At 40.0% G+C, this 23,798-nt stretch overlaps 1 long non-coding RNA gene across 1 annotated transcript in view; it reads right to left on the bottom strand.

Moving 5' to 3' along the window:
* Positions 1–1,314: 1,314 nt before the first annotated feature.
* LOC124186014 overlaps positions 1,315–23,798 on the bottom strand; it is a 125,020-nt gene continuing 102,536 nt past the window's right edge. The window contains exons 6-8 of the long non-coding RNA XR_006871530.1: positions 16,284–16,525; positions 15,693–16,216; positions 1,315–2,256 (exon numbers count right to left, since the gene is read on the bottom strand). This is a non-coding gene — a long non-coding RNA (uncharacterized LOC124186014). The remainder of the gene's footprint in view (positions 2,257–15,692; positions 16,217–16,283; positions 16,526–23,798) is intronic.

The following is a 23,798-nucleotide window of genomic DNA, read 5'->3' as shown; positions in this document are numbered from 1 at the left end:
GAAATTTCAGCGAAAACGACTCCTGGTATCAGGAGCACAGGAGAACCGAAGAGCTCTTCCAAAAACAGGGACACATCGATTGATTGATTGACTGCATGTGATATGGACACTGTATGACTAAAGGCATGCATGCTCCGAGTATAAGGAGCGCAGAAAAACTGAGGAGCTCTCCTAAACACAGGGACACATTGATTGACTGCATGTGATGTCGACGCTGTATGACCAAAGGCATGCCTGCTTGCTTAAGAGGGCATGTGATCCTGAAATTTTCCCGCCATTTTATCTTAGACCTAAGCGAAACGGAGAAATTCCAGCGAAAATGACTTCTGGTATCAGGAGCACAGGAGAACCGAGGAGCTCTTCCAAAAACTGGGACTGATTGATTGACTTATTGCGTCGTTGATGCTGTGTGTCCATATGCATGCCCGCTTTGCCTGAAAGATCGTCCGAGTACTTGCATCAATCTTTTTCCGTTTAAATACAATGCAAGCCTCTGAAATTAGTTTCAGCCTCAAGTGGCAAACTATGTTTTTGATTAGGAAAAAATCCATGAAAAATTCTTGATTGCCGCACTGTGACGTTAATTACTGATTTTCTCGCACATAATCACTTCATGCAGTGCACCCTACGCATTGCTTGACCAACCGAAAATAACTTTTTTTTTAAATTTCAAACCGGAAATGCATCAGTATGGTTTGGAGATTATATGGTCGCATGAAGTTAGTATTAAAAATCTCAGCCTATGCATCGAGTATCTGTTGTCACGTGCACTGCCCATGCCTGACTTCATGCTATTCTAAAAAAATAATTGCAACTCAACGTTAACTTGAAGTTTTGAATTCTATTCCCACGTTAAGAAACCACAGGAAAGTCAACTACTCATATTTTTTATTTCTTCCACTCTTGTTCATGAAATATTGCCATTATAATGTACTGATATATAATCAATAAACATCTCCTTCCTGTGTGACAATCTAATTCAGTCCTATTGTGTCAGTTATTCCGTTGCATGTGTTGTGATATAAATATCACTACGAAAATGTCGTGCTTCTTTGGAACAAGTTCTCCTTCAATTGGTGGACATTGACTGTTGAATCGTCAGGTGAATTCTGCTGTCCCGTTTGTTCTGCAAAATCACGTTGATACGGCGTTGGAATGAGTTTATTCTAGGATTTTTTAAAGCCCACAAAAATTTAGAGAAAAAAATTCGAAGGCATCAGTCGCTTCTGTAAGTTAATTGTAGGAGCTTTCTATTACTAATGGGAATCATAGGATATCAAAGAAACAACATTGAATAAACGTATAAAATAAGTTGTGTCATAAGATTCTTGATTAACACAAATAACATCAAAGAGAAATAGTAAAAGTAAAATTCATGAGAGGAATGCCTGGACATCGTATACGTTAAAGAACTTACAGTAATCGTGTTTCACCTTTATCCTGTAACCTTACTTGCTAAATCGTGGAAGCCAAAAACTTCCCTCAAACTTCATACATCATTAAAAATATTACAATGATAATACGTAAAATTTTATCCATTAAATATCACTCCTCTCTACCCAAGTTCCACTTATTTTCTACGTTTAACACATCAAGTTCATACGTAAATTAAATAGCTGAGGCCATGACTCAAGAGACGTTTAAATAAAAATATAAAATAAGTTGTAGGTACAAAATTCTTTAGTTACACAAATAAGATCAAGGAGAAATACTGAAACTAAAATTCATGAGAGGAATGTCTAAACGTTGTATACGTTAAAGAACCTATTGTAATTGTTTTGCGCCTTTATTCTGTAACCTTACTGGCTAAGTCGTGGAAGCAAAAATCTTCCCTCAAACTTCATACTTCACTAAAACTGTTACAATGATAATACGTAAAATTTTATCCATTAAATATCACATGTCTCTAGGCAAGTTTAATTTATTTTCAACTTTTGACACATCAAGTTCATACGTAAATTAAATAGCTGAGGTCATTGCTTGAGAGACCTTCTCACACTGTAAAACGTATCATCAAATTTCTCACTTTATCACACTATCCATCCCGAAAGAGGTCCATTCTAGCTGCAGACAGTTTGACGAGCTCCGTGGCGTGAGGTGGACGACGACGAGGACGAGAATGGTTGCGGCACCGTGGGAATTTGGAGAGAAATGCAAGCCGTTGCATTAGAGGGCCTCCAGGCTAGACTGCGGCGACGGAAGGTGAATCTGTAGGTGGTCGGTAGCCATGCTTGAATTACACATCACTGAATCGGCCTGTAAGAATGATCGATTCTTGTTATTCAACATTTTAGTTTCAATAGCGCACTCCGATAAAACAAAGTAGAATAAGAAAGATACGATAAAATGCATGTTTGTTTCAGGTTACTAGCAATTATGCATTGCGAAAACTTTTCCCAATTTATAATTAAAAATTCAATGAAAATATAAACAGTGTTTCAAATACATCTCGATAAAATTGTTTTCGAAGATGTACAAACAAAAATACTTGAAATCCCTGTAGAAATTGCTTAACGGAATAAAAGTACTCGTCGTTGAAATTATTCAAAGTAACCTATCCTCGGATAAAATATTCGCAAAACCTTAACACGCTGTTGTGGATCCGTTCAACGGTTTCTGAACAGTTTTGCAGAACTTGCTGAAACGATTTTACCTTAAACGAGAAATATACGAAAGAAAATCATCGAATTGTAGCCATCAATAGTTACTGTATTCTATCGGATAATGAAATTCTATCACGATTGTCAAAATATATTTGAATGCGATATTCTTCGATAATTTTTGAGAGGATGCAGAGAAAAAATGTAAAAAACATTGAAATATGAATTATCTCCACGATGTTAGAAAATGAGAAAGGCAATTTCAAGCCAGATATATTTTAAATATAGATTGATCTCTAAAATCAGATTTCTGAAATGTTGTTAGATAATCTTGGACAATTAAATTTCCGAAGGGTGTACTAGAGCGTAAAAAGCATAGAAACGTAAAAATGAAAAATGCTGAAAGTATAAAATCTTCGGAATTCAATACAAGAATGCAGACAACCGAAGCATAAAATAACAGTGAATAACATAAAAATAAATATATGGCAAATAGAAAATATACGGAATAGTCATTTTTATCTTCAAATGTATACGATTTTCGGCTTAACGTAATCGTACGGATCATATACGTATATACGCATCTTTGATTTTAATTCATCCACCGTAAAGTATCAATTCCAAATTTCTATGCCGCGCAGTCTGTACGTACAGCAAAAATATGTAAAGAGAAGAACTGTAGGATATTTATTGAAAAATGATTGAAAGAAAAAAAATAAAAAAAAAAAACAACAACAAGAAAATCTTGGGGCTTATAAAGGAGATACGAAGATATTACAGTCCGGAGAGGATAGGCGAGAGAGGAGAGGAGAAGAAGGCAGATTATAGGAGCGTCGCCGCGCCTGCACGCACTCCGTGGAATTGATCCGGCGCGGTTTGGCCGGGTCGCCATGAACCCAACCCTCCGCACCCTCCGACCACCCCCCCCCCCCCCCCCCCCCCGGGTAAAAGTTGCGTGAGTGTGAGTTGGCGGGGCAGGCACGAAGCAGCAGCGGAGGGTGGTTTTTGCGAGGGGTGCAAAGGTGTATGCGGGCCGACCTCAGAGGGGAAAAACAGCGCCGGGGGTGCGACGGCGGCTAGGCGGGAGCAAAAAGTAGAAACCGCGCTCCGATTGGCGGGGCGAACTCGAGGGGGTCGGTGGGGGTGGGGGTGGAAGGGTGGAAAAGGGGTGAAACGTAGCGCGGTTTAATGACGCCGGTGTCATGCGAAACGCAGCCCTTATATTCTGTCCCGAAAGCACACCCCCACCCTTGCAGGCTGCTCGGACGGATGCCCGAAAAATTTCCTCTCTTCTACAGAGCTGGCTAGCCGCCTTTGCAGGAGCTGCTGAGGGCCGATTGCGCGGCACCCTGGACCACCACCACCACCGCCGCCACCACCCTCCGAATGTCCTCCGAATTTACTCATTTGTATGTGCGAGTGAACGAGTGAGTTAGGATATGTGCTCGGGGCGAAGCCCGCCTGTGCCTGTAACGGCGAGACGGGGTGAAAAATAGGAGGCCTGATGTGCGTGTGGGTACTTCAACCCTAAACCTGATTAACGTATACCCTCTCCCAGAGGCTCGGTGAGAAGAAGAGAATGAGAAAAATCCGAATTTAGGGATGGGGAAGAGAGCGAGAGAGAAAGAAAAAATAGAAACCGATCACTGGACGCCGAATTTCGCCTCGCCTTTCACCCTTCAAGATTATCTCCTCTGGATTTGAGAAATTCATTCAATTCACACGTACTCTAAGAAATATTATATTCTACACTGATCTCTCTACAGGTACTACTAATTAGAAGCAAACGAGATCGACACTGGCGCTTCAATAGCCTAAGGGGAACTAATTAGCACGTAAGCGTTCCTACAGAAACTTTTTTTTTTAAGAAAATAGAAATAACACATTTTTTAGTCCATTGATTCGAGTAAGTATATAGTGAAAAAGAGCAAAACATCGTACGATTTTGTTCACGAGGCGCATTAATTCAAACTTTTCCACACCGTGTACCATGTGACTAAGTCTGTTTCTGATAGACTATCACCCACATGATCCGTTAGTTTAACTTCGGGTATTGCAGCGCTAATGCCTGTTTTAGAGGATTCTAATCGGAACAATCTGTCGTGTGATGGAAGCATAGGAGTCACCCATCCAGTTACTACAGAGATCGATGACAATGTGTAACAAGGAGGCAAACCCGATCTTTTTAGACCGAGCATATGCAATACGATTCGTAAGTGAACCGAAGACAAATATTGTTGCCAAATAAGTTGCCTCCTTGTTGCACATGATTCTTTGTATAAAAATAATGTGTTACGCGTGAGAATATCAGATTTTTTGGTTCTCGCGTTACGTAAAACATAAGCCTATAACTCTTGAACCACCTATAAACGCCATTCTTCGAGATTACGAAACAATCATTCGTCATTTCGAAGAAAGCTTTACAAGGTTTCATTAGCTTATTTCACACAGCGGTGACAAATAATTATTAATACAATACAGGTACCAATTTTATGAAATAAGTTTACAAGATCAGCAAAAGCCTGATAAAGATTCGAAGCAATTATTTACTGCGTTGCAAAACTAATCAGACAATTTTCGCGTCAAATGGAACTAACATAAATTAATATCCCTGGAATCTAAAAATTAGGATAAATGAGTTTCATTGTCTCAGTGAACGTAGGATGTCAAATTTTTATCGTAACTACAAAATCCCTGCGCGTTTTTTCGAAAATTTGAAAACTTGTCGAGTTCACGCTAAACCCTAGACACCAAACAAAAAAATAAAAATTCGATTATTCTAATACACAGAAATAAAGCCCAGAATTTTCATACACTGTATGATTCTCACGAGGTTTAGACAAGCTGATTGGGTGGTAATAGGAGCTTTTATAACCATAATAAGGCGTTACGCAACCCTGGAGATCGCGGACATATAATTGCGTCTGTGCGAGGCATGGATGAGCGGTGGTTGACTGCTAATTGAACTCGTTTGTTCGATTGCTTGCGCTGCTGCTGCCTACGCATCTCTGCAAACCAACGAACACACATCCACAAATGCACAAAAGCTCGAATGAAATCTTCGCCTGCACCTTTCGTTTCTCCGCTTTATTTACCGTAAATTTCGAGGGGTGGGTGGAGGCTGATGGTGAATAGATAAAAGAGTGAGAGAGAGAGAGAGAAGAGAAAGGAAATAGACGACATAGAAAGAGGAATGAAATCCCCTGCACGTATAGCTGCGGAATTAGCAAAAGCTTTCGGCTTGCGTTTCAAACGCCCTGTGAACTTGGCTCTGCGACTTGTTTCGAATTGAATTTTGATTAATCATTACCGTTTTTTTTTTTTTTTTAAATAGTTACTCGATACTGTACGATAGAAAAAAATCTGTAGTCATTTATACAGAGCCATAAATAAAAAAAAAAAGATGCTTTGAATAGAAAAAAAACTCGCGAAATATTTTCCTGGTTAATTTTACAGGATAAAAAATACAGACAAATTTCAACTCCTATTCGGTATTACAATTGTTTGTTCTTATTCTCATATATATATATGTATAGAGTAACATTGCAGATATAAATTTGACAAGATCAGGAATCATTTTAGATAACGAATTTGAAATGTTTGATGCAAACTTCATATAAATAAATATCAACGAGCATACTTTGACGCATAATATCATTGAACTTTTTCTTGTTCTGGAATATTAAAACCTGCGCATCAAAAATCAACGCTGTTGTGTAGTAGCTATACTAAAACCGCGAGTACGCCGGTATAATAAGACAAAAATGTACAAAGACATAAAAACGACAAGACATTGCAAAAAGAATGAACATTGGTACGGGAAAAACTGCGTTTTCAGGTACGCGATAATCGTAAAATGGCAAAAAGGATGGCAGCCCGGTTTTCCCTCGGTCCCATAGACAGCGACCTGCGTCGGTCCCGACGATAATTAATCAAGCTAAGAAAGCCGGTTTTGGACGGCGGGGGAAATGGTGGTTTGGGGATTCGAAAAAAGCAGCAAAACACAAAAAGAGTAAAAAGGGTGAAAAGAAAAAGAGAACTTTCGGTCGAGGGGTGTCGGCTCGTTGATTTGTTTTGGTAGTTGAGGCCACAGGATCCGCGGAATCGTCGAGATGTGGGGGGGAGGGGGAGGTCGGCAAGGGGTGGTTTTTCGAAGGACGGAATATCCGTGACTAAAGAGAGGAACGAGAATCGGGCGGAGAAATCGCGATTAGGGATCCGAGCGCACGGGAAAAGGGGAAGAAAGGGGGGGTTGAATTTGGCGGGAAAAACGAAACCAAATACCGCGACGGGGATATAAGGGGCGAAAGGAGAGAACGGGGCGAGGTGGCAATACATCACACGGCTCAGGGTGAGTGAAGAAAAAACGAACGAAAAAATAAAAAAAAACAAGTTAAAAATAAAACAAAAATAAAGAGAAACTTGACAAAAAAAAAAAAGCAGAAGGAGAGGAAGAATCGGCGAGTGGTGGGGAGGGAGAAACGTAGGTGGGGGGAAGGAGTCAAAACGTGCAAAAAAGAACGCCGTTACAGGGGAAAAACTGTGGTGGAGGGGATGGGGAGTTTTTTTTTTTTTTTTGTTCTTTCCACCCCCACTATTACAACAGATATTTCCCGCACGCGGAAAGTTCTCCTTCTTTCTTTCTTTCTGATATAATATACGTACGTTTTCCTTTTATTTCTCTACAGTTCGTTCGGTGCGTTGTTTCTTTTTTTTTTTTTTTGTTTGTTTGTTTGTTTTTCAATTTTTATTTCTTTTTATTCTTGTCCCTCGTTATTTGTTTTTTTTTTTGCCGACTTTTTTTTTCTTACCATTCGACGTCGATTTTTGTTTCGGAGGGTGATTTGGGCTTTTCTTTCCTTTTGTCGGAGCTGTTCGACGGTCAAGGGAAGGAAATTAGAGGGCGGCATCCCCTCCCCAACCCTCCAGCCCCGTAGACCTAGCATTAAACCGACGCGCAACGCACGCGGCGCATTTCGCGCAGGCATATCTTATAAATACATGCGACGTATACATGATACAGATATCTGCATGTGTGTGTGTGTGTGTGTGTGTATCTGCATGTAGGCATAGCATGCGTACATTCTGCACGGTATATAAACGCGTAGAGCGGAAAGAGAGGACGAAGAGGATGATAATTTAAAAACGCCGCTTGCGGGGAAAATAAACATTAGGCAATACTATATATGTACGCGTGTACAGATATGTATTTGAAATGTGGATATACATGAACAATAAATATGTGTGTCGGTATGAATGTATTTGCACACACGTTGGAATGTGAGGAGAATGACGATCGCGAAACACTATCCAGTATGTAGATATACTTTGTAAATATACATGTATATATAAGTAAAATATATATAAAAGTCGTGTAAGGTAAACGAGCGAAGCGCAGAAAGAGGAAAACGGCGCGATCATTTTTCATGCACAGTGGGATGCATCAGGGGTTAAAAATTCGCGAGGTAACGTTTAAAGCTTGTATTACGTAAAGGCGGATGACCGCGAGATGAAAAGAAAGAGCAGAGAGGGTTGAAGAAAATTCTTTGAAAGATAATATGTGTATCAATGTATACATGCCTACGTAATCAGGAGTTACAGTATAGTTCCTATACGATCTTGTTATTTTTGATTTAATGATTCTGGTTCGTCGCTTCTTTTTTTTTTTTTTGTTTCATCGCATAACAGAACGTAGACGCCACATTCGATCTATTCGATTACGGATGTATGCCGTGTGAATTATTCATCCCCCCCTTATCACAAGATTCATCATGCGTATATCATGATATTGTTACACGGTAAAGTCGTGTGAAATTAAATGAACGATTTACAAACGGTGAACGAAAACAAGCATCGTGAAAATTTGAAACTTATGCACGTTCGTGTGAAATACGTTTTGAATAAGAATATAAAATATTGAATCTAAATTGTAGAAGGGTTTGTTACCTTGAGTTCTTATTGTTGTTGGTTTTACATATACCTATACAATTTCTTGTTCTCATTTCCTTTTGTCGATCAGTTCACGATGGTGAAATAAGTTCTAGTAATTCGAACAGCTTGATCATATTTTATCGCCGTCTTTGTTACCCCCGCAAATTTTTACTCGGTTCAGTTTTAGTATCATATTAATACTAATTCTAATTGTTGCAGTTTATTCCTGATCTCAAAATTCTTTCCCCTCTTTCATCGAAACAAGAGAGAGAAAGAAAAAAAAAAGAACAACCTCCGTCAAATATCACCGTATCTACTATTTTCCAAGAATAAAACGAAAGAACAACTAAAAATAATATTCCCCAATCCTACATGGAGTAAAATGAGTAAAAACTTTCATCCCTGCCTTCAGTCAACTTCCTCGGTTATCCACCTTTTACGAACAGAACTAACGTCTTGTACTCCCATAAAATTTTCACCCCCGTCATAAGAATACGTATACACACATGGGTGTAAAATAATTCTTGGAATAGACTTGTACGCGACACGCGACACCCTATTTGTCTACATATTTAAGACTATCTCTAATTTATTTATCATATATTATTTTTTCAAACGTCTACCTTAGCACACCCGTACACTGCGAAATAGAGAAATCGTGCACACACGTATAACATGTGTGCGTGCGATTTATATTCGAAAAATTCGGGAGTCGAGGCGCCCGCGCAGGCAGGGTGGCATAAACGCCGGTTGCCGGATAGAAAATACGGGAGGGTTGGTTGTTTCGTCGAGGGCGGGGCGGGGAAGTTTTAACCCCTCTCGAGCCGAACGAACGAACGAACGAACGGAAGCAGGGGTGGTTGGGGGGATAAAGAGAGCGAGGGGGTTGGGAAAGGATTCGAGGTGCTCGAGGCGGCGGTAGGGGAGGTTTTCAGGGGTCGCGGTGGATGGCGGCCATTTTGACGAACGTGAAAAACATACGTATATGTATGCAGCCGTACCCCGTCGACCCGTCGAGATCCTCTCTACTGTAGGTAGGTCGGTAGGTAGCTAGGTTGCTCCCGATGAGATGTTGCTCCCTGTGTTGTTTCTGCCACGAGCGCAGACTCGCGGCGTCGAACGATTCCGTTATTACATCCGCGCAGAATATGCTAGGCGAGAAATCATTTTTTCTCACCTTTAACGCGCGCAATTCGATATTTTCAACATATTCCTATGATACGGAAATTTTTATCACCCCCACTAAAGCATGTATTAAGTAAAATTAAAATTAATGTACAGGAAAGTAAGATTTTTAAGGATTGTTTTAAGATTCTCAGTAAGTACTGTGTTTCAGACGGGATTAAATAATCGTAGAATATTCACGATTCGAATTAAGAATCTGAAAAAATTCAGGAGTAATTTTTCTCAGACGGGAGAGTTGTATATATATGCGTGTGAAAAAAAAGAAATTGTAAAGAGAATCAAAAATATTGAGGGAAAATCACTGGTTCATTTCACCATGGAATACCCCATATATTTTTATAGATACTTTTTTATTGGTAAATTTAACACTGATCAAATTTTACTCCCCAAGAATTACTATCAAACTAACAACAAGATGTACGTTCAATTTAACACCAAACGGAGAATTTTCTATCACTGTAAAGTTAATACGGTCTTGAACTAGACAGCGATACAAAAATTGTAGTATTCTTGTTTCCAAGTTTGAATACACCTCCGAGCGACCGAATTCTTTTTATTAAATTCAACACCGATCAACTCTCATCGCAACGCGTTTCAACTCAGTCAAGACTAAATTCAAAATAGAGATAAAATAATCACTGAGTGATTTAATCAGCATCGAAGAGAAACTGTACCTAAGTTGTCTTTTAATTTTTATTTTTTTTATCTTTTTTGTTGTTTTTTTTTTTCTTTTCTTATCATCATCGTTTTGATAATTATCCTTTATTTTTTTGCTCCCGATTTTTCCTTTCCCCCCTCCCTTTGTCCTTCTTCTAATTAATTTCGGCGCCCAGCTAAAACCGACCAACGGAGTTTTTGATCCACGCCCACGTCCAGCACAGGAACCGGCAAACCGTGTCACCCTTTGTTTTTCGTCCCGGCAGCGGTAGTGAGTAGGAAGGAATCGCCTATGCGTAACGGCGACCCTCTTTCAGGAAAAAAAAACGACCACGATTAGGACAAACTCGAGGGATCCATAATTATTCCTTCCTTTTAATTTTTCTCGAAAAAGTCTCATCGCTCTTCCCTTTTTCACTTATTCTATTTTCCCTGGTTTCTCTATTGCTAAATAGTGTTTCATTCAAGCGATCGTAAACTGTTCCGAAGGATAGCGCTAAAAGAAATGGTCGAAAAAAAAAATTGTACACGCGATTTATTTCAAATAAATAAATTAAAAAAAAAAAAAAATAAGTGGACATTCCGGTGAATTCATTAGCAAATCAAGAAACAATATGATGAATTTCTTTTCATTTCCATATTGATTTGATGAAAAAATAACATTCGACATCATCGTCATTTTTCCCAAATCTGATAAAGCATTTTTTCTCGATTCAACGACTTTGCTTCGTTATCGTTATTGTTATTAATGACACAAGCCTCGACCCGATTAGTATTCTTACCTCGTTACCGTCTCGTCAAACGCCTCTAGACGCGCCAATCCGTCAACGTCACTCTGTGCAGATAAAACGAACCCCGTAGTGAGGTTTTTGCGACGAGGCGGCAAGAGAGAGATTCGCGAAATTCGAATTTTACATTTCGCCATTGGATGCGTACGCTTCATTTTCTTACATTCATTTTTCTCCGCGATAATCCTAATCTATATTTTCATTAATACGTGTGTATTAAATCGTCGAAAAAAAAAAATACATTTGAAAACAATTTTTACATCGTCATCAATTATTATTGCTGCATAATTGCAGAGCAGAATAAAGTGGACGTTGTTTCTAATGTAACCGGCAATGCAGAGGATATAATAAATTCCTACTCTCGCACTTTCCATAATGTTTATTTATAAATTATTATAAATTAACTTTTGTTTTTTCTAATTTTCTCCTCCTACGAACTCATGAATTCATTCCTCGAATAATTATAACTACAATATCGCATTATTATAATTTTCTCGTTTCTCTTCTCTCCTTTCTTCGTTTTCCGCTTCGAAAACGAGTCATGAATTCTTAATTCTGCACTAAAACGCACGCACGTGTCATCCACGCAATGTTCGATTTGTTATAAAAATGTCTGGTCGTTATTCGATGTGTCAATAAATTAACGACATGCTGCGAAATGTAGAAAAATAATTAGTGATAATTCAAAGAGCAGCGACACAAAACGCAGAAAAAGAAATGAGACTAGAATCGTCAACTGGTTCTTAGTTTAAGAATAACCAAATATTTTTCATCAATGGGATAAATTTTCATTCCGTCACGTGTGACTTCTTTTTTTTTTTTTTTTTTAAATTGGATTCAACAATCGTTGACAAAAATTTAATAGAATAAAAACGAGGAAGATAAAGAAAAAAGGGCACTTCCTTGATCATCTGAATACGATCCACACAAGTTGAAATCATATTCTTTTTTTTTTTAAAAAAAAAACTCGACATAATTCCAGTCCAGTTTTTAGACAAAGTTCATCGAAAACGCTTCCTCGCCGACAAAATGCTTACCTACCTATAAGTAAAAAATGGAGATTCCGCGAAGGGTTTTCGGAGAGCTCGGGTCGACATGTAGGCGAAAATTGTACGTACATGCATATATTTATTTAAATGCACATACTCGCGGGGTGTGCCTACACGTAAATACGCTGGGTATAGAGGAGCGAAGGCGACGTAGAAACGCGGAGTAGGTGAGTAGTGGGCTCTGATGGGCGGACGGTTGCTGCGGGCCGGGATATTTGCAAGCCAAATTTTAATACCAGAATTAATTTCAACCGGGTCTACACGTGTACGTATACATGAATCGCTCTCCTATACCCACGAGGACTATGGGATGTGAGCCCTGAGCCTCACCACCGTACCAGGGTGAGGAATCCGCCTTGGTGTAACGAACGACGACCTTCTCTCTTATATATACGTACCGTGTATAGCGCATGAATTTTTTTAAACAACGTAAGAATAATACACAACGCGTAATGCGAAACCTTGACACGATTGAACATTAATTTTTCTTTAAGATACTCATCGCCTATTTATTATTCATCTTACAGATATTCGAAGAAGAAGCACAGAAATAAAAAAAACATGGTGTAACAATTTGCGTCGAAATTGTAGAAATAAAACGTTTGAATCGTTCTGGAAAAATAGAAAGAACCGGAATCACACTCCCGTTTCACACCAAGGAATGTTGGGAATTTTTTTTAAAACACAATGATATTTTCGCGATTGCTTAAGTAACGAATAAAAAATAAAATTGAACAAAAATTCATTATTTTTACAATATTTTTGTGGTTTTTGGAGGAAGATCGATCATATGAAAAAGATGTAGAAAAATCGAAGTTAGTCAGAGTTACGGGCTCGGTGATTTGGCATAGAATATCCCATACGCATCGATGCTTTTCCTGAAACCCTGAGCAATTTTTGATCCTATGGTCACCGATATTTCTTTATTTTTTTTTATCGCAAAATTCATACTCGTTTTCCATGCGTAAAATAATTTTTTGTTTTGCCATTATTAAACTCGCCTGTTTGTACAAGAAACTGTCGTGATTTGTTAAGAATGTCATTTTTTAAGACGGTTTTAAATACGATGTCCTTTTTCTTTCGTTTTCAAGTTTGCATACAATAACCAAAAATTATCCATTCTTCTGATTATTATTGACAGTAATTTCTTGCTTTTCATAAGTTCAAAGTCCGATACAATCTAACTCGAAACAAGCTTTTAATTTTACAATATATTCCGTGAAAATTGAGTGAGAAAAAAAAAAAAAAAACAAACTGGAATCCGCTTCACTGATTGAGAAACTTATTTTTCACCTTTTCCGAGATGAAAATTCATCTTTGAAACGTGCAAATTCATTTTCCTCAATAAAGTAAAAACACAAAGTTTTAACCTCCGAATTTTTTTAATGTTATACGGTTTTTGGATTCGTATCTAAAAAAAAAAGAGAGATTAAGAATATCCGAATACTCGTTATTTCGAAAAAATTTAACTATATCCAGGAGTGATAAGAAAAAAATCCACAATCTTACAGCGACATTGGCGAAACCCGTAACTGTGTGAGAAAAAAGAAATCCGAAAACGGAATTGCGTGATCGAAATGTTATGGGTTTCCCCGTATTTACAACGGAACTTCCTATCACGACGACGGCGCTGCGTAAAGTATTATAAAAATGTGAGCTAATTTATCGGTTTTTTGTTTGTGTCCAGTGTGCGCATACATCGTGGCGTTAATTTACGCTCAAACTTTGCTCACATGCACAAAGTAGGTAGTTTAGCTTTTATATTGTAAATTATAGTTGCAAAACATCGCGAGCGTGCGAAAACACGGGCTTGTCTCTCTGTCTCTCTCTCTCTCTCTGTCTCTCTTCTCTTTGCCATCTCGCCACCGTTTCCTGAAATTTTCGATACAAATGGGCAAAGTAAACTTTACCATTAATGCAAGGACTGCGTCGCCCTAGACTGCGACAAACTTTACGTCCCCGCACCTGCGGTCGCTGTTTTTGCACAAGTCTGCGGCAACGATTATTCTTCGTCTCATTTCGTAAAAAAAGAAAGCCAAGAAAATAAAAGAAAAAATTAAATAAGCAAAGTGAAAGAGTAGCAATATCGTTTTTGTTTTCAAAACAAATTACCCCATAACCACAAATTTTTCACTTTGGATTCTTGTACAATGAAAAGAAGAATTGTGAACATTACTTTTACACATTTTTTTTTCTTTGCATCCTTTTTTTCTATCCAGCTTAAAAAACAAAACGATTTAATCTCTGGGGAGACTTTCGGATCAGTTGCAGAGTTTCGATAATGTACCTGAACTGCATCAGGTATGGATACACCCTATACACACTGTATAGAATGACAGAATTTCATCGATCGGTATCAAATTTACGCCACAGTGGTGTTTCAATATCGCACCGCGTTCGGTGTGTCTCGAGTGTGAAACGCGTGCCGGATACCCGAGCATACGAAATTCGACACGAAGTTTCCGGTGCAGGAAAAAACAAATTGAAAATAAAAATTAGAAGTGAAAAATAGAGAGGCTAGAAAAATGTTCTTCTCAAAAATCGAACGTCTACTATTTTATAAGTAAGAGGGAATCGGAAGTATGAGCCAGTCAGAAAAAGGAAAAGAAATAGCTTCTATCGATTTTTTATACAAGAAAAAAATAAAAAAACAAGCAATCAGCTGTTTGCGATTTTTATTTTCACAGTCAACTAAACAGTGTCCGGAGTTTAATCAGACGTATCGTCGAGACTATTCTTAACCTATTTCAGCTGGTGAGAATAATTGAATTTCCTCTACCCTCAGACACACACAAGGAATAGAATTTCGCTAATCACAGATCCGCCAGGGTGTGTGAGAGTAAGTAAATAAATAAATAAACACCAAATAGGAGTGTATTTATATCCTCAGGAGACTAGAGGAGCTTGCAACGAAATATCAGCAATCCATGTGTGTTATTCCGCGGTGCATCAACACCCAGGATACATGATGAATAATCCACGTATAGAATTATAACGGTACATACATTTTAATCGGTCAGAAGAAAGTTTGGTCTCTCGAGAAATTCGGAATACGTATATATACCGCATTCGCTTCGATTCCCTAACGCCAACTCTCGCAATTATAAACTTGATCGACTCTCTTTTTCTTTAATTTTTTTACTCCCCAGATTTCGGGTAATTCGATACTTTCAGGATGTCAGTCAATCACCGATCCTCGTAACTTTAGCCAATTGTTATTTGCACAAATCGGTTCCAGACGCTCAATAATCCTTACATCGATTATCAGTGATTGGATTAGCGATCGACTAAAAGTGCTGAGAAAGTTACTCGACTGATAGTGAAAACCTGAACTCTAATAACTTCTATTGATAATCGAGCGTGAAATGGCACGTTTTTAGTAAAAATATCCTACTTTTGAGATTTTTAATTTTTTTGTTTTTTAGGTTAACATTGCGATTCGTCGATGAAAAGTAATGCGAAAGGTGGTAGCCGGTACTCACCGCGGCATGTTGTGTGTGCGGTGAGATGGAGGCGCCATTTTGCGCCCTTCATCGATCCTGCGCCCACGCAGCGTCGACTTTTCCCGCCATTTTTCCATTCGCGCCATGACGCGTCGGGGCTTTCTTCCAGGTCCGCGCTTCTTCTTCTTCTTATTCTACTTCTTCTTTATCTCGTTCTCTCGCCGAAGGTGAATGAAGGTAGAAAACCGCGTCACACCGACGGAGCTTCTCTCCGCAAACTGAGCTCCTCGTCATCCTGAGCCAGATCCTGATCCTGCAGACTCTGTTCACTCGTGCCTCGCTTAACCCGTTTCATCGCATTTGCATAGAGCTAGCTAGCTGTGCAACGGCACCGTGCAACAATCGTTTGCACGATGATTCTTTGTTATGCCCCCAGCAGAGATCCAGCTCTACCCCCTCCAATCAGGCCCCGCTTTTGTCCCCGAAGGTACAGGCCCAATCCTGAACGCATCGCGTGCAACGCTTACGCAGGATTTTCTCCTTCCTGGAAGATAAATTCAAGACTACGATTATTTCAAAATATATTTTGGGAAAAAAGCATATCGTCAAAGCCAATTTTCTTTGACTCACTTTCTTTCATGTCCAATTACGCTCAGGTTATACAGGCGATCGGAAGAGATAGTCTGCGGGACAGATTTAATTCCGTTGAGAATCCTACAATCGAGTCACTGGCACTGAGTTCATTTTTTACACCAACTGTGTGATAACATCGTCCAAAAATGATTTCCAGGAATTTTCGGCGCCCCCTCAAGTCGGAACTTTATCTGAAGAAGGAACATCGAGACACCAGGTCAGAATCGAATAGGTAGGTTCTGAAACAAGAAAAGATGGATCTCGTGTAAAGGATTAGTTTTTTCATGTTCGAAATAATGACAGAGAAAAGCGACAACATTCGTCTTTAAATTGTAAGAGCGAGCAACCGAAGTTAACCGACGAAGAGCCCAAACCATCATTGTTATTTCTGTCTTCTCACAATGACGAAGACCGCCTAAACCCGAATAATAGCTACACGTCTACATTAGCAGCAAGGGCATCTGGTGTTCACGTTACATCTTATCTGCAGACCGTAACAACACTTTCCACTTTTATTCCTCACCGTCTTTGAGACTTGGATGACCCCTCGCCGTGAGAAATACAAGTCGATTGCATAAAGCTGAGGCTGACAAGTGGTTGCGAGCCATTCTTCGACGTTTGCGTGATTAAAAATAAACGAGAGAAGGTATAAGAGATAAAAAAAAAATTGACAATCATTCTTGCAATGCGTTTTGTCCCCTTGTACACGGGCTCCGGGACTTCTTAGTACCATGGGAATTTCCGTCTAATGAATAAAGCTACTCGGTATCTGTTATAGGAACACTTCGCAAATCGGTGACGTCGACATCGCCGAGGTGGAAGGAGAGACCCCCAGCAAAGAAACCGGTCCTGCAGACTCTGCAGAATTTTTAGGGGGTAGCTCGACCCCTGCACGCTTTGGCGCCGGGTGGGGGAAGAGCTCGATTTAGGGGTCAGGGGGGCGGGGTCAGCAGGTTGCCTTCGAGCCACTGGAGCAGGGTCCCAGGGTCGAGACCCCGGGTCGAGATACCTTTGACCTCGCACAGGTACAGGTTACGACATTTGACAAGAGGTGCTGCTCATCCTCGAGGAATATACCGTTCCTACTCACGGCCGGATTTCCACCCTTCGATTCCTTTCCCCCCTAACCGATATTCGTCCATTTCGTTTCTCGCGCACTTTTCGCAGGTTACAAGAAATCCAAACATCAAGCTCGTCGAAATTCACATCAGGATAACATAATTTATACGAACTTGACAAGAATTGGTGCAACAATTTTTAAGTAAAACCTATATAAATTCTCATTGAATTAAATAAATTTTGACTTTTCACCAGAATTGTGGAATTTTGCTACCAATTTCACATAATTTAATTTCGATTTTACGATCTTGAAATGTTTTTTTTTTTTCTTCTCAATAACTTTCAGATAATTTAAGTCAAGTTTCTACATTTTCTGAAACACTAATGAATTACAGAAAAATTTTATACTGGGTCAAAGATTTCGTATGGTTTCGAAGATTGGCGACGATTTAAAATCCTTCCAAACATGTCCAACAGTTTCATTGGATTATTCTTAACAATTGTCTTTGCCGATTGTAAATCACTTTCTGAGATATCAAAACAAAAAAAAAAAAAAAAATTAATCATGTTGCACAGAAATCAAAAGGCTTTTTTAATGGAATTTGAAGGATGTTTAACAACTGATACGAATAGATGATATCAAATTGTAAGAAATTTGTCAAAAGATTCCGCATAATGAGAAAATGTTTCGCTTGTGGATCTCGGTAAGAATCTGTAATCTTTAAACGATTTTAAGCGCCTCCAAAAATTTTGATCAGACTTTGCACGCCTGGAGAACCTATAAAATACACTAAAATTTCTATAAGATTATTCAGAGTCGACACTCTCGCTGGATACCTATTATATTCCCGTCGATTAAACAAAAAGTAAAAATTCCAACAACTTTCAATAAAAGAACTACCTATAAAACTGCACTTACACAACCGTGCCTGAATTGACAATGCAGTCAGACACCTTACGTAACCGTTGTTAAACTCCATTTAAGCGAAAAATAGTGGTTGCCCAACAACATGTGGGAATAGAAATTGTGACCAATTGAACAGCAGCGTGGATTTGAACGAGAGAGAGAGTTGAGGGAAAAAGGTGAAATAAAAAAATAATAAAAAATAAAAAATGAGTTAACGTGTCAAACAAAAAGAAGATATTACACATTTATTGGTCGTGTGTCGTGATTGATACACGTGGCGGACAGATCCTCCCGTAGGTATGGGAGGAAATAAAACGGTAGGTGTGAAAGCGGGTTAATAGACAACCGGCGGTGTGTGAAAAAAGTAGAAAAAAACGATGGGGGGGGGAGGGAAGGGGGGGTGGGAGGAAAAAAAAGAAACAAAAAGAGAAAAAAAATAACACAGAGTTCCGTGGGATTGGTGAAAACGGAAAAAATTCCGATATCAGAGGTCGCGACAGAGGACCGCGAACCGCGTGGGCTGCATCAACGGCATCCGCAAACGCACACCAATTCAAGTTTGACAGTGAAACCGAAAGTAGATGATATCAACGGCCCGGTTCGAACAGACAATAACCAATCATGTACAATTAACCTGTGACACGGTGACACCTAAACACCCGCCGCTTTTACCTCCGGCTGTAGCATACATATGTATATTATGTATATATGCTGTTTATACACACATGCTCTCACCTACATAGCGGTTATGTCCCCATTATGTGGCCGTATCGACACGTGTAACCCTGCAGTGCACCGGCGTTCAACGTTCAACGCTTCGCAGTTCGCCACCCGCTCATCGGGCAGAATGCACGTCCACGCGTGCCGATGCCATGACCATGTATATGGAGACACATATCCTACGCCGCATTTGAATTCTGACACACAGATGCGTCCAAATTGCTTAATAGGCCTATCGCCCGATTGACTCCCGCCATGCGACACTCCGCAGCTCTAAACACCCGAGTCCAAATCGCCCGCGATAAAGTTGAACGGTTCGCTTTCTGGTGCAGAGGAAAATCAAACCTTTTAATAGAGGTCGATAAACGAGAGTGAACTGTTGCTCAGTCCCGCCAGTAGGAAGGACTCGCCTTTTCAGAGTCCAAAGTGGACCTTGATTCCGGTTACAAATCTGTTTTCGAAGGATGATCTAGTCTTTTGCTTCTTTGGAAGGAATGATTTGTGTGTCCGAAAAGCAATCTCCTCGTTCGTTGATCCAATTTCACTCTGTCGTTATCAAAAATTGTTACCTACAAGTCGAAAGAGAAGAAGAATAAGTCTACGCTGGATTTGGCTGCGTGTTTTCAAAGTAATTCTATATCATCGGGAGTGGAAGGTACATGAACCCCAGTTACCGAGGTACTTAAATCTAGACTTCGAACAAAGGTATACCGCCAAAGTTGTTCCAAAGTAACATTCTCAAAACCAACATATAGGCCTATTTGAAAACGATCATCTTCTTTTCTTCCATTCGAGAAGTAAAAATTTTCGAGGAATTCTCTTTGGAAACTGTTTTCACGATGATGATCGTTCGAGGAGCTGAACAATTCCCGATACTCATGTGGCCACTTATAAAAATTCTAAGAAGAAATGTTTCTTGACCTGGATAACGATGAATTAAGGGAAGTCTTGGAAATGAATGCCGGTGAGAGGAAAACTTAGTTGCTAACGTTTCGATCCTAGTATGCCCAGGTTTAGAAAAATTTAAATTCCAATCATTCAATCAGCAATTTCACAGCATAATTAACCCCACCATACCAAGTTTCATGATCACGGTGGTGTGAAACACGAATGAAGAAGAAACTGTCCATACAGTACCACGTACAAGTGACTACCAAGGGAGTCCTTTCAAGTAAGACATAGCAGAAGAATGAACCACAGAGCATCGGGTTTCCAGTGATAATTGTTTGGCGATATGAAAGCGAGAGAGAGAGAGAGAGAATTGCGGGTCCAATAATCGATGATAATGCAATGTATGCGGGTGCACTGGGAGCGCATTGCACCATGCGGAGCGGGATCGGCAGCCGAGTGTTGAGGCCGGAACGTTTGACCTTGACACTGACACCAATTAGCGTACATTGACCCCAAATCCATTCTCGAATGGCATGCACGCCACCTGTCTGCACTGCTCTATATATGTACCTGACTATTCCGCCTAACTACCGCAGGATACACATATCCTATACATCCCCATGCCGTACTGCTGTAACGGTCGCATACTATGCGAACTGAACCGAATCCCGGTGACGATCAGCTGTCGCTCCCAATGGCCTACCGGCTGCATACAACCATCGACGTTTATGGTCCGTCAAAGCATCGTTATAGCTAGTACGAAAGTCCTTCAGGCCCGATTGTGCACTAGGATCTCTGGTCTGCAGGATACCCTGACCACCGCTGAATTAAGACCGAGGAATCCATAGTCCTTGTCTGGACTTTTTTACATTGAACAACGTATTCCAAGTTGCTTTTAGTTCCGGCCATGAAGAATGACCGTAAGAAGATTTATCCTCCACATCCAGGGTTGAGTTCTTCTTCCCTTTCGACTTGGAAATAAGAATTTTTCAGGATAAAAGTATGAGATTGACGTCTCAGTTACTGCTGACCCAAATATCATGAAGTCGAAGAGAGTTTGAAACCAAGGTTTAACGTAATCACTGCACATTTGAAGGCTAGATCCCGGTACCCGGAGATCGCACAAGTGTTTCCAACGTCAAGTGATTACATCGTGGAACACAAGAAATAACTGTGTTTGGAGTCTGGAGTAAAGAGAAAATCGTGCAAATTTCACGGTTGGATTGAAAGCGTTGGATTATTCTTCTCTTTCGAGTTGAAGTGGATTATTTTCGTGTCTGATGAGAGTTTTTAAAGCCCGCGGGATCGAGAGGTAACGAGTGGAGTTTCAGACAGATTCCATTCGATTTGACGTGAGATTGTGAAGACTCTTGAAGGCTAATAAGTTCCTTGCTTGATGCAGACCGGGAGCAAATCGAGGACCTCTGTACGCCTTGCCCGCCGGTTAATAAAACTGAATTCCCATTCAGCCGAGGACACCTGATCCACATCATTCCCTCCGCGAAGCTGAGGACCTTGGTGTATAAAGAATTTTTAAATTACCATGTACACGGGCGTAAATGGAGCCTGAGAGCCAGAGATGAATTTTTACCAACTTTGAAATTAGGAATTTCGATTTTTCCTCTTTTTCAATCCCCCGTCCTACCCGTTCTCCGAATTAAAAACCTCCGTCTCTCTTTCTACGATTGTGCGCGCATGCGTTTTATTTAAAAAAAAACATCCCGTAGTTAATGATAACGAAAAGACAGTTTCGATCGGGTCGAAACCGGGATGAAATTCGTCAGGAAATACATTTCATGATCATAAATAGAATTCGTTTCATAAATTTACTTCGAAATCGAAAGCTACCATGGTTATACTTATATTCGACCTCAAGATTGGTTATAAATATCTAAAAGACATCTAGAAACGAAGCGTGAGTCAGTGTTCCAAGTCGTACCATCAATTTTTTCATTTATTTTTCTCACAATGATGTCATGATAAACTAAACGCTGCACATAAATTAGGTCTAAATCTCAACAAAAAGAGTTCCAAACTCTTGAATTCCAAAGGGTCATTCGTTAGTCGATAAATATCGATACATGGCCCCAATACTGGAATCATTCGATTTTTTGTACGACCAACATCCGCGTCAGTCATTGTACTTCATGTGCCATTTGTAATTAACGTCCTTATGAAGTTAGAATCAATCAGAATGTAACTGTTTGGCTAAACGATTAATGTCACGCTTCACCATTCGGAGTGTCTTACAATTAGCTTGTCGGATTCCAATTATCGCCTCGTCCAGACAAGCTGTCTCGATTTAAAAATGATGACCTCCACGACGTCGAAGATGGGAGAAAAATCCGAGAACCAAATCACACACAGAGTGGTTTGAATATAAGCGACGAAGAACCGAGAGGTAGAGGGCTAACCGGCGACGCACCTGGAAGCGGGAAGCGAGCGACGGTCGGTGTGCAGCTCAGTTGGGTTCCCATCGGTGGTATCGGTGTCAATCCAATCAATGGTTTATTAACCGACGTGTGAACGAGGGGCAGAGGAGTGAACGGTAGGAGAGAGACAATGGATAGAGAGAGAGAGAGAGAGAGAGAGAGAGGCGCCGGCTCCTCTGGCGTCGGCGTGTCGTTTGTTTAGAGAGAGAGAGAGGGGCGGGTGGTCAACACGTGGACAACTCACTGCCATGTGTTTGTGTCGTTGCAAAAACTCGCCGACTCAGCTGAGTGCATTCTGCCGGTGATCGTGAGCTGCAGCATAGAAGGGCTGAAAAAGTGACGGGGAGAGTTCAGGGTGAACGGGTGGCATTGTTCCTCCTCGACCACCTGAGGGCGATATCGGTTATTGGAAATCTCTATTTTTCTGGGCCACAGTTCGGTTCAGTCCACTCTCTGTTCTCGCCTCTCTATCTTTCCTTCCGGTGATCCCAGCCCCCCATTTGGAACACTTTTTGCTCACGATACCCTCGCCTTCTCAACTACGACATGGACCACCACCTGCCATCATCACCGTTCGAACGCATCTTCTTCTCGGCACGGTAAAGTCGGGACTGTGCCAGGGGTTAACCACCTTCGAAGTCCGGTGTTGACTGTGCCGATGCAGCTTTGGAAATCATGTGAATAGTCGACGAACATGGAATAAACCACGGAACTACTCCGTCAGTGTTCTTGAACCCATTGTACTGATTCAAAATTGTAAGGTGTTGAAACTTTGGCGTTAATAGTATGGTTTCTTTGCCGTGGATTCGACGTCTTTGAAAGTAAGGTGAAAGACTCGATTATGAGACATTGTCCCATTTTATGAGACGGTGTGAGAAAAAATCAAATTAAAAATAATTTAGAAGCCTCTTCATCCTTTCAAGTGAATAAATTATACAAGGTGAACTATTATTTTATACAATCATGTGAAATTTGGTCTGATATGTTGTAAAAAAAAATATGGCTCAAGTATTTCTCTCCTCAAACATATTCGACAGTATACTTAATCAGCGTGAACATGATAAGTACTCTCGGTAATCACACTGGATATTATGCAATCCTTTCCAATCAGGTTGAACTTGCGCAAGCCTTAAAAGTTCTGGTTTTCTTGTCTGTTCACTACTACACGCTCGTGTACAGGTCGCAAAAACCATCTCGAGTAGTAAAAAGGACAACATGACCAATGGTTCACTTTGATAGGTGAAATAAGATACGCGGGCTTCGTTAGAGTGGTGATTATATCAAGAAAGACACCAAATTTCCTTGCAACGGCAACCACAAAAAAAAAAAAAAAATACTTTCAAGCTTTCTGAAAACGAAATCATGGAAGTATCATTTTTTAATGTAGCAAGTCGGTTTTCGTGAGGTTATTAGGGCTGGAAATCTGGTTTGATTTCAAAATTTTATATTCCGTTTAGAACTATCGAAATTGAATGATGAAAACTTGCATTAGTAGCCTGTGAC

The sequence above is a fragment of the Neodiprion fabricii genome, chromosome 7 (assembly GCF_021155785.1).
Source record: "Neodiprion fabricii isolate iyNeoFabr1 chromosome 7, iyNeoFabr1.1, whole genome shotgun sequence".
Classification (NCBI taxonomy): Eukaryota; Metazoa; Arthropoda; class Insecta; order Hymenoptera; family Diprionidae; genus Neodiprion; species Neodiprion fabricii.
This window is presented reverse-complemented; position numbering and strand designations above follow the sequence as displayed.